The 12,492-nt window shown below is 37.2% G+C and overlaps 1 protein-coding gene and 1 pseudogene across 1 annotated transcript in view; both read left to right on the plus strand.

Moving 5' to 3' along the window:
- Nucleotides 1-12,492, plus strand: part of FAM19A2 (family with sequence similarity 19 (chemokine (C-C motif)-like), member A2) — a 522,282-nt gene that overhangs the window by 144,722 nt on the left and 365,068 nt on the right. The window lies entirely within an intron of this gene.
- LOC105500595 overlaps nucleotides 491-12,492 on the plus strand; it is a 31,990-nt pseudogene continuing 19,988 nt past the window's right edge.

Consider the following 12,492-nt stretch of genomic DNA (forward strand, 5'->3'; position numbering starts at 1 on the left):
ACACACACACACACACACACACACACACACACACACAGACACACACACACACACACAAGGAGGAGAAGAAGTAAAATGAGAAGAGACATTGGTAGATGTCAGAGGTATCCATGAAAATGTTTGAGTCATCTCAATTTTTATAATTAAAGTTGGAGTGGAAAACTATGGCTATGGGTCACTTATAGCCTACTGCCTGCTTTTGCAATCAAAGTTTTATGGAAATATAACATGTTTATTAGTTTATGTATTGTCTGTCAGTGCTTTCATACTACAAAGCAGAGTTAGTAGTTGCAACAGAGACCATCTGGACTACAAAGCATAAAATACTTACTATCTGGCCCTTTTTTAGAAAATGTTTGCTGACTCCTGGTGTAAATTATCTGTAAAACTTATTTGCACGTTTCTTTAAGTTCAATGTACAATTTTCCTTACATGGATACTTCAATTCAATGTAATCCATTTACTTAGTGCCCCCAGTGAATCAGGCACTATGCATACCTGTTGCCTCTCTCCTCATGGACAGGTGACAGTTATGCATAGTGCCTGTCGCCTCTTTCCTCATGGACAGGTGACAGGTGTCCATAGTGCCTATCGCCTCTCTCCTCATGGACAGGTGACAAGTGTGTGTAGTTACTGTTGCCTCTCTCCTCATGGACAGGTGACAGGTATGCATAGTTACTGTCGCCTCTCTCCTCATGGACAGGTGACAGGTGTGCATAGTGCCCGTCGCCTCTCTCCTCATGGACTGGTGACAGCTGTGCATAGTTCCTGTCACCTCTCTCCTCATGGACCGGTGACAGGTGTGCATAATGCCCATCGCCTCTCTCCTCATGGACAGGTGACCATTATGCATAGTGCCTGTCACCTTTCTCCTCATGGACAGGTGATAGGTATGCATAGTGCCTGTCGCCTCTCTCCTCGTGGACAGGTGACAGGTGTGCATAGTTACTGTCGCCTCTCTCCTCATGGACAGGTGACAGTTATGCATAGTGCCTGGCGCCTCTCTCCTCATGGACAGGTGACAGTTGTGCATAGTGCCTGTCACCTCTCTCCTCATGGACTGGTGACAGTTGTGCATAGTTCCTGTCACCTCTCTCCTCATGGACAGGTGACAGGTGTGCATAGTGCCCATCGCCTCTCTCCTCATGGACAGGTGACTGTTACGCATAGTGCCTGTCACCTTTCTCCTCATGGACAGGTGACAGGTATGCATAGTTCCTGTCGCCTCTCTCCTCATGGACAGGTGATAGGTGTGCCTAGTGCCTAACTCACTGTTGGCACTAAGTAAACGTATTATATTGAATTGAAATATTTGTGTAATGAAAAATTGTACATTTTTGAATTTCTCCTGGAATCCCAATTCTTGCTGCTCCTATTCTTACTGGAAGCTTACCTAAAATGGTGCAGAAAAGCAGTTGCTTAAATGTCTGTTTCCCACACCTGACCTTGTATCCCCTCATAAACAGGAAGTGTGTTTGATTCGTCTTTCTATTGTCAGTACTTACCATAGAGCGTGGACTGTAGACTTGTGAAGCAAGGTTATTAGCTATAAGATTGGCATTCTTTATGAAAAACATGGGAAATTGTTTCTGGATCTGAATGAAGTCCTTTTGTATGAAGCAGGCAGGAGGAGGAGGAGTAAGGATCAATCTGTAAGCCTCACTGGGTTGAAGATAGTCAAAGATTGCTGAATGGATGAATGGGAGAGTGGTAATTAGACTCCTAGCTGTCAGGAAGCACAGAGCTAAAATATTACAGGAACACCAAAAGCTGATTTAGCAAAAAAGAATTTTTTTCCTCTGGTATAATTTAGCAACACTAAGGATGCTGTTAAGGTCTGTTACCTTGGAGAGAGTAAACTTTCAGAGTGGGAAATCTTGGCATTTTGGAAATCCTGGAGAACTCTTCAAGACTGACTGATTGGAAGGGATTTGATTCTGCTTTTTTTTTTTTTTTTTTGAGACGGAGTCTCGCTCTGTCGCCCAGGCTGGAGTGCAGTGGCGCCATCTCAGCTCACTGCAAGCTCCGCCTCCCGGGTTCACGCCATTCTCCTGCCTCAGCCTCCCGAGTAGCTGGGACTACAGGCGCCCGCCACCACGCCTGGCTAAATTTTTTTTTTTTTTTTTGTATTTTTTAGTAGAGACGGGGTTTCAGCGTGTTAGCCAGGATGGTCTCGATCTCCTGACCTCGTGATCCACCTGCCTCAGCCTCCCAAAGTGCTGGGATTACAGGCGTGAGCCACCGCGCCCGGCTGTAATAAACTTTTAATTCTTTTTTATGTTTGACATCTTGGTGAGAGAGGCAATTACAATTTTCAGAATCTGTGACCCTTGGAAGGTCGGAGGGCATGGTCTCAGGCGTTTACTTTGCCCTTTAGTAGTGGTAACAATAAAAGCATCTCAAAATTCTCTTTTCAAAAGAATGGGCTATCTTGCAGGTACAGGGGTATAGATAACTTCGGGAATTTTACTCTACACCCAAATGAGCCAGCACAGGGCAATTGCTCTAGTCAACATTAGTCTGGATTTACGCTTTTGAATCTACACATTTTCATGTTTAGCTGAGTTATCATTTGGATATTCAAGTGGCAGTTTGCAAATTTTTCGAAGCCACTTTCTTTTATAGACAATTGGTAGCAACACTTCCCTGTGGTACCATGTCAATTTTGCTGATGTGCTCAGGTCAGAGAGTTGGCCTTTGTTCTGCAATTTCTTGGTAAGATTCTTACATATTCTCTTGTTTCTAATATGTCTCTTAATGGACCTAATAATATATGTACATAATATAATACATTCTATGTAAGTTGACTTCATATTGAAAACTCGGTTTTTGTAGCCTTCTGTTTTTCCTGTATATGTTGACTTTGTGGCAAGATTATTTATGACATTTAAGATAATTTAAAACATCCCTTTATTGTCAATCTTTATGAAGAAAGGGCTTTTAATATTCTCCTGCTTCATCCTGAGCTCAGTGTAGTTTGGATTCTTTGCTCATTATTCAACAGAAAATGTTTTAATTGCTCTCCCCACTATGTGCTTGTTTATTTTACAACCTCATCCAAACTCATGGATTCAGCTGCTTTCTTTCTGTTCCCACTGACGTTAGTTGAGTTCAGGTGCTAGGTACTTCTTGCCTGAGTAATTCCAATTGTCTGCTAATGTTTCTCTGTGAGTTTAGGTGTCTCCCTTCCAAGCCACAGTGCTGCCAGAATGCATCATCTCACATGAAAATAGGATCATGTTAGGTGACGTCTGGCTGTCCTGGGAGGATCATGGTGCCTCTTTGAGAAAATTCTCTTTATTTCTTTATTCAATGTCCATTTAGAGGAGTGCCATGGAGGGTGGAGAGAGTGGAGGAGAGGTTCTGGGGCAGCTAGCTCATTAGGTAAATCCATACCCACCTCCCTGGAAGACATATTACCTTTGTGATTTTGACATATCCACTGGAGGTTATACTTCACCTAATGAGACTTATCAAAGTATTCTTTCATATGTCTCCTCCTTAAGAGGACATTGTTTAATATAATTTTCTCCATCTTATTATTTCTACTGATAGCTTCTTAGCAATATGAGCAGCTGCATGGTTTGTCTACCTCTTAGTGTGGCTCTGTCTACAGACATTTTGTCTAAATTGTTTAATCTTTGGATGACATATTCCTCTCCTTTGGTCTATCTGTGTCCAATATATATGCAGTACTAAGCTGAAATACACACTGCTGGTCATGCTGTCATTTGCTATGCAAAACTCAATTGTAACAGCGAAGTATAGGCCTTGGGTTATGCAGAAACATTTGTTTCTCCATTTTATTAATCTATTAACAATTTTCACATTAAGCTTACTTATCATAAGGCTTATGTGTAATAATAGAATGGCATTAGCAGGGCAAAGTAATAATGAATTTGATATAATAACATTATGATCAAAGGTTGAACAGTAAATAGAGTAAATGCTGACAAATGAAGATTTGAAAATTGGGGAAATATAATCAGGAAAAAAATGAGCTGCTAAGTGAGGATTTTAATTTCCAGTATTCCATGAGTATTGATATGGTTAGGCTTTTGGTTCCCACCCAAATCTCATCTTGAATTAAAATCCCCAGAATCCCAATAATCCCCACATGTCAAAGGAGAGACCAGGTGGAGGTAATTGAATCATGGGGGCCGTTTTCTCCATGCTGTTCTAGTGGTAGTGAGTTCTCACGAGATCTGATAATTTTATAAGAGGCTCTTCCCACTTTGCTTCGTACATCTCCTCCCTGATGCCTTGTGAGGAAGGTGCCTTGCTTCCCCTTCACCTTCCGCCATGATTGTAAGTTTCCTGAGGCCTCCCCAGCCGTGCTGAACTGTAAGTCAATTAAACCTCTTTCCTTCATAAATCACTCAGTCTCGGGCATTTCTTTACAGCAGTGTGAAAACAAACTAATACAAATATTATTGTCTTGTGTCTGCTCTTACCAAAACTATTCAACTCAGATATCTGAAAGATTAATTCTGGGTTAGAAGCAATCTCTAATCATCTTAGGATGATCACAAAAAATTATTTGAAAAGATTTGCTTCAGAGATCACTTTATCGTAACACTTTTTTTTCCTTTAAAGCAGGAATTTATGTGGTTATATTTTTTGTTTCTCTTGTGATATTTTGAAGACCTACACATCTAGAACTTGTGAAGAGGTTCTATTTAGGAACTTTCAGCATGCATATTCTCCTTTTTAACCTTCATTTAGCTGCATTCTGGCATTTCAGGGAATCTGGAACTATATTATTCTTGAAGGCAGGTGACTGAGGTAGGCACAAAATGTTATGCTTAATATTTAAAAAATCTCTCTTAGGTAGTAAAATGACAATTCTTTTATATCTTTGGCTATGTATACCTCAAGGAAAATGATTTATTAATTACATGGTTAGGTTTTTGGTTTAATAGGTATTTTAAAAAATGCAAACTAACACTTTGGATAAATAAGTTTGAAAAGCTACATTGGAAATTAAATTAGTAAACCTTAACGGTACTCTGTGATCAAATAAACCTGGCATCTAACCAAATTTATTCGTCATTATTTCTGATGTTGTTTCCTCTGTTCAGCTAAATATTAACAGAAGTAATAAATTTATATTACATAGAGCTTTATCACTTGTAAAACAATATTACCTACACCATCGAATTGAATCATTATGATGATCCTGGGACATAAGTTGAGCTCATATATGAAGAGAAAACTGAGGTTTATAGAGGTTGTCACTTGCCAAATATCATACAGTTTATCAATGAGGGCCTAAACTCCAGGCTTTCTGTGACCTAACCTTCCTTTGTTTGCTCTTCCTTCCTCCCTTTCTACCTTATTTCTGTCTCACAGATCTTGCTACCAGTTAGGTGCTGAATAGACATCAAAATCTCTTGATAAGAGAATGTTCATTACTTATTAATAGATCAGTACACTTGTTGATGCTTCAGTTCCTGACCTAATTATTATTGTTACTATTTTACTTTCCTTGTTTTAAGATGATATTTGTTTTCCTATAAACATTTTCTATGGGTGTTAAACTAATGAATAAAAAATAAAGGTATGCTTTAATCTGTACAACAAACCCCATGACACAAGTTTACCTGTGTAACAACCTGTACATGTACCCTCCAACCTAAAATAAAAGATAAAAAATAATAATAAAAAAGGTAGATTTTAACTTTTGCAAATAATGTTTTAAAAGGTTTTACAAATAGTATGTTGAAATAGTAACACCCCCTAATGAACAGAGAAGTAATCTGTCAAATAACCATTAGACTAAGACAAATCCTTCCATCACATAGTGTTAATTATTCATCTATGGATCCTGAACAATATGTTTGTGGATTCAGTAAGGCATAGGGAGTTAGAAAGAAGTATGCCAAATAACTATTATAGCAACCATATTTACTGAAATCTGTAGAGTATTTTATGTTGGTATAAATATTTATTACTTAAGTGTGGTTTTATATTAGATATATTCTGTGTAGACAGCCAAAATCAGGGCATTTAAAGCTTCATTTAAAAATATTTTTATTGGTGACATAATAATACACCCAAATCCAGAAGAAACATGTTTAAATGTTAACATCTGTTTTTTTTTTCTTTAGCACTTGCAGTGATTTATAACTCATACTAAATTAGGTACTGCATATCTTTTTGTGTAGTCAGTTGAGATAGAAGATTGTAGAAGTTTTAGCTTTTATAGTATCTTTTTTTCCTTTAATCTTTGTTTCTGATCAGTGAGCCAAGAGCTTCCTAATTGGATGGCAATAAATCAGTGCAAGAACTGACTTATCTTGACTCATTTTTCTAGCTCTGATATACAGCAAACACGGGAGCAGGTTGAATTTTGGGGTCAAATAGTATCAGAAACATACTTTAATCTTTTGGATCCAGTCCTAGTTTTTAAAGAGCAAATTATAGCATTATTGCTTTCTGAATCCATTGTTATGGCCATGGGCTACTTCGACCTTTGTATCGCTGTCTGTCTGGGGCCTCTTATTTCTCTAGGTAATTTTCCTCCTTTCCGATTTCACCATTCATCTTATTTTCTCTCAGAATTTCTTTTGGATCACAGTTCTCATTCTTAAGTTCTCTGTTAGCTGTCACCTCTCTTGCTCTGGTCTTTCTTACAGCAGGTAGTTTGTATTCTTTCCTGTCTTTTGTTGACACTCTGCATGCAATACTGGTTAGGGGAGCCTCCTTGCTGTTTGTTATATATGTGTTGTGAATGATAAGGCTTCTTTCATACTGTTCTGGGTAGCCATTGTAATTTGATTGATTTTGGTAAGGAGAGAGGAAAAAGAAAAAAACATTAGACTCTCTACATATAGCATTTCTCAATTTTTTAAAACAGGAACGTTTAAAATAGCTTCAGGTTAGTATCTGACACTTTAGCATTAGGCTACTGTTTTTTAATAGAAGACATAGCAAAAGTTCGCAGAGCATAATTTTGAATGCATAACATCTTTAATCATAAATATTTTTGTTGTTTGTGAATATTTTATTTTTGGCTTCAAATTTCAGAATCCACAGCACTTTGCTGTGACAGAAAGCAGCTTCATTTTACCGGTAACATCTCCCCCCACGGAGGTCACTATGTGCATTGTGTGATGAAATCTGGATTTTCATCTTATAAGTTATTCCTAGGAGAGCATGAGACTTAAAAAAAAAATTCTTGGTCAGGTTCCAACCAAAAGCATATAGTATTTGATGAATAACTAATACAGATAATTAACAGATTAAGAGAATGTGTGAGCCCAAGCATGAACAGAGAACTTGGGAGGGAAGTTATCAGCATAAAAAAACGTTGGAAATGAACAGGGCAACTGGAGCATGAATGAAATCAATTTAATTTGTAGGGATTTATATTTCTTTGGAAGTACATTCTTATTTATTTCTCTGTATGACCTAGACTGTGTCTACATTAAGTAAAGAGTATCTGTGCCTCAGATGTCCGCCAGATAAGCTAGTTAGATTTCTCCCTAAAGAAAGCTATTGCTGTATCTAATGGTTGATTCAGTCTGTTCTTCCCTGCAAAGGGAATGTTGTCTCTGATATCTAGGGCCTTAAAATGTCAGACACAGTGATTTTCCAAGGGCCCAAGGAACACAGATGGAGATGCTTCTCTGCCAAATTTTATGGGAAGCAGAAATCAGCCTGATCATCCTGGGTCTTATTCTGTTCTCACATGGTTTAGAAGCTTGCAGGAGATTGATTGTTTGCCTTCTCTTTCCATTGTATCTGGGAGAGATTTTACGTTCAGCTGTTCAACCAGCATTTGGATAGCAGTAGCTAAAAAGGCAGAAAGATAAAGATGGAGTCTAGTTCTCATGAACTTTTCCAAAACTAGTTGGCCTCCAAGTTGTTTGGCACGTGACTAAGTCTGCCTAGACTGTTGATTTAACAGCCAGTAGGAAGCAAACCGTGGAGCCAGATAAAAAGAGAAGGAGCCTGAGTTGAAAATCACTTGCCATCTTCATGTTTATTAGTTCTGGTTCTCTTGGTCTGTGCCACACTGACACCTGTCTGGTGTAAGCCAGAACTCAGGTTATGCAGGTTTTCCTTACTTGTGGGAAATGTCCACATTTGGTCTTGTTTTATCCCCAGAATCTTGCCCTTTGCTCTCTTTTGATAACCCCTTTTCCCAGACTCAGATTCTTAGCATCCTTGTGATCCATTTCTTTTCACCACTTTATTTGTAATTATAGACTTTTTGTTACTCTGAGTAGTATAAATATGATAGAAGTTTCAAATGTTAAAACACTTAGATTATTGCCAATTTTACTAGTATTAAGAACTTGAACTAAAAAGCTTTGGGCACTTCAAACAACAGGAAATACATGAGGAGTAGAGGAGATTTTGGAATTGGAGTTTTCCTGGTATCTTTTTTTAAACATCCACTGCCCAATAATACCTTAGGATCATACCGTTAGTGGGTTCTCAAATACCTCTGTGTCTGAAAGTATGCACTGCAAAGATAGAAAAAGGTTTGCAAACTGTGTAGAACATTTGCAAGCCGTGAGAGTAATTAATAGTTTTGTGAATTGAAGGGGATTATATTTGCTTTAGAGTGTTAGAACAAGTGCCACTTGTAACTTTTCTGTGCTTTCCCTTGTTTGTTTTATTTTTCCAAAGTCGTTATCATAATTGTTAATACAGCCTTCAATCTAATGCCAGCAAAGCTTTTACAAATCTCCATAAAATGCCCAAGCATGTAGTTTTAATCAATGTGTAGGGATTTATGGATTTGATATAGGATGAAACTATCATGTATTATATGCAAGATATAATTCTTTCCTTTGAAGATCTTAGATTCCTTGCAAGATGCTTAATATATGATATATTCCAAAACTACTTGAAGCAAACAGAACACCAAGTAAAATTTAAAGAAATATGTAATTAATACTTGAGATTCAGTTACCATAATAATTCTAATTAAATGAAAATATTATTCTTAAATACAGCAGTATTTAATACATGTATTAAAATATTGTTAATTAAAATGACATATTTTACATTTCTGTTTTAGGAATGAAAAACAACTACTTATAAATGTTACTTTTGTCCTTGTTATCTGTGGCTGACATCTCTATCCCCCTTTTTTTGAAGATGTAATTTTTATTTTATAAAACTATTGAGATCTTTAGAAATAATGAAATTCTGATGATGAGAACCCCACAGAAGGGGAGGAAAGACAAGGTGCTGACAGTCCTGCATTAGGAAAGATCTAAGAAGTGTTTACCACATAGGTTATGTTTAAGATTGGCCTGGATGTAGCACAATTAACCTTGGCTGGATAGAGTATGCTTGAAGGCTACTCCACTGGAATGAGACAGGCATTGAGATGATATGTGTGGTTCAATACAGTTGATGATATGGAGGGCACATTATAAAGATGTATAGTAACAGACAAAATATAGGCTCATCATGGAGTTATAAGTGTTTTGATAGGCAAGGTAAAGTAATATCATGCAAGTACTTAGGATTCCAGGTAGATATGTAGACTGGTAAGACCAGAGAAACCATTCAGCTAATAGTAAGGTTTCAGCTACTAGAACAGAATTCAGGGTAAGGCTCTATTCCAGCAGGGACACTGGCCAGATGAAGGCAAAGTCTCAGTTTTTGCGACATACTTGAATTATGCATGTTACACACACACAAAAAGACTTGAATGCAGAACCTAGGACTAAATCTAAGTGGTTAGAATTGGGATGCAAGCACTTGAACTGGATTAGCAGCCAAGAAGACTTATGCTGATTCTGTCTGACCCTAATTTTGGCCTAGAACTGTTTACAGTGTTCTTCCATGAGATCAGGATTGAGCTAGACACTGAGCAGAGTTGAATATTTAGGTGCTTTTGGTTGTAGGGATAAGAGAGCTTGGGAATGGGTAGACTCCCCTTGAAGGGATGTCTTCTGCCTTGAGGATTCCCTTCAGATATGAAGGAGATGCCACAATGGATGCAGCCCTCTTAGAGCCATTCCATCCTGATTATTATTTAAAATACATTAATATACAGTATTAAGACCGCATGGATAAATTAAATGCCTCTTGGAGATCCTTTATAGCTCTGGGATTCTGAAAATACACATTTAATAATAGAAAGAATGTTACATGGTTTGCTATTCTGTATTTTTGTATTTTAAGTAATATTGAAATCTTCCTTCAGAATTTACATCTGAATGAAAATTTGCCTTAAAATGAAGTAGGATAATGTTTGAAAAAAATCTTCTAGGATTGTGAGAAGTCTTTATTAAAGCATAAAGCTTTATTTAATCTTGAGCATAGCATGAAAGCATGATGTTAATAAAAGCACTTAGATTCTATATTGTAATGTACTTATGACGTATGTCTTGATAATCTTTTACTCTTCATTGAGGAGAGGAATAACTAAGTATACATGCAATTCAGATAGTTACTTCAAATTCTGCCCTTAACTAGATGACCAGTTAAAGTTGTTCACCTGACCAGAAAAGCCATATTACTAGCACATTTGTGGGAAAATATTTTATTTTGTCATCAATAAATTCTGATTACCTTTATGTGAATGGTTTCTTCAGCCACCTTATGCACAATGTCCTAGATAAGAGAAATGTCTTTTGACTATTTCTATAAAGTTACAAAGCTATAGTTTCATAAATCCACTTTCAGTACCTTCCTCACTTTAATAATTTTTTTTTCATGGAGTTCACCAGTCCACAAGGGGGCCAGTTATAGTGCCATGCAAAGAATATGAGTTTTGGAGGCAACAGATATGACTTTGAAACTTTTTCTTTCTTTCAAAGCTCTCTGATCTTGAGCAATTTACCTAACATTTCTGTTTTCTGACCTATGAAAGGTGGATAAGACACCTCCCTCAGAGGGTTGTAGATATTACATAAGAAAACAGTTAATAACATAATGCCTGCAGGCTTGATAATTTCACACAAAGATTAGTTTTTTCTCAACTTTAGTTTCTGATATGAACAATGTAGATACTGCCTACCTTATCAGATTGTTTTGAGAATAAATGATAAAAACATTCTAAGTAATGGGGTCTTGTTAGACATATAAGTGTTTATTATTAGTCCTTCTTGCTCATAGCTCAAGTGCTCAAAAATATTTTGAGATTTCCTTATCACATGGCCTGTTGAAGTTGTTCGTTTGATCAGAAAGGTCATTTTAGAAAGACAATAATTGTGTAGGAAGTTTCTGTGAAATTTTTACATGTCTCTCTTTAAATTTAGTTTGACCTCTTCTCTCTTTGGTCCTATGGTATAGCACTCCTCTTCCTTTAAACATGGCCTCTTAGTGTCCTTCGTGGGTACCTTGTTTTGTTCCTGTAAATATTATTTATTTATTTATTTATTTTTATTATTATACTTTAAGTTCTAGGGTACATGTGCATAACGTGCAGGTTTGTTACATATGTATCCTTGTGCCATGTTGGTGTGCTGCACCCATCAACTTGTCAGCACCCATCAACCAGCCATTTACATCAGGTATAACTCCCATTGCAATCCCTCCCCTCTCCCCCCTTCCCATAATAGGCCCCGATGTGTAATGTGTTCCTGTAAATATTACTGTTAGCTTTCTAGGGCTGCTGTCATGAAATACCAGATGTAGGGTGGCTGAAATACCAGAAATGTATTGTCACACAGTTCTGGAGGCCAGAAGTTCAAAATCAAGGTGTTGCACAGCTATGCTCTCCCTGAAGGCTCTGAAAGAGAATGCTTCCTTGGCTTTTCTAGCTCTAGCAATACTTGAGGTTTCTTGGCTTCTAGTTGAATGTCTTCTTCCCGTGTGTCTTCTGGTTTGCATGTGTCTGTCTTTATGTCCAAATTTCCTCTTTCTATGAGGAAATAAGTCATATTGGATTAGAGCTCATACTAATAATCTCATTTTACCTTGATCACCTCTGTCCATATTCTGTTTCCAAATAAGGTCAGATTCTGAGGTATTGGGATTTAGAACTTCAATATATTCTTTTTTGGGGGATGGGACAAAATTCCACCCATAACAATTGGTATTCCCAAAGGTTCTGAGCTCAGCCCCTTTTGGGTCCTCTCTTTCTCCCCAAGTAATCTTATCTAATTGTTGACTTTAACAACTGTAGTGTAATGAAAAGAACGTTGGACCCTGGCTATTTCACTTTTTGGAGAGTTTAGCAATCTAAACATCATAGATGTTTATTTATGCAGGGCTCAGAGTGGTATGTCAGATCCCCCAGTGTGTTCTCCCACAGCATTCTTTTTTTTTTTTTCCATTTTCTTCTTCCCAATTTTATTTCCTTTTAATTTTTTTGATTTATATATGTCTATTAAACAATCATTCAATTAACACCGATTATGTGCAAGTACAGTGCCAGGCACTAGAAAGAAATAAGGCATGGTCCTGGGTCTAAAAAAAGAATTTACAGGCAGACAGACACAGCACATACATAATAAAGCACTTAATAAAATGTAATATGTCAAAAAGAAGTAAGCTGTTATAAAGACACATGCACAC

Source organism: Colobus angolensis, unplaced genomic scaffold (genome assembly GCF_000951035.1).
Source record: "Colobus angolensis palliatus isolate OR3802 unplaced genomic scaffold, Cang.pa_1.0 Scaffold67, whole genome shotgun sequence".
Lineage (NCBI taxonomy): Eukaryota > Metazoa > Chordata > Mammalia > Primates > Cercopithecidae > Colobus > Colobus angolensis.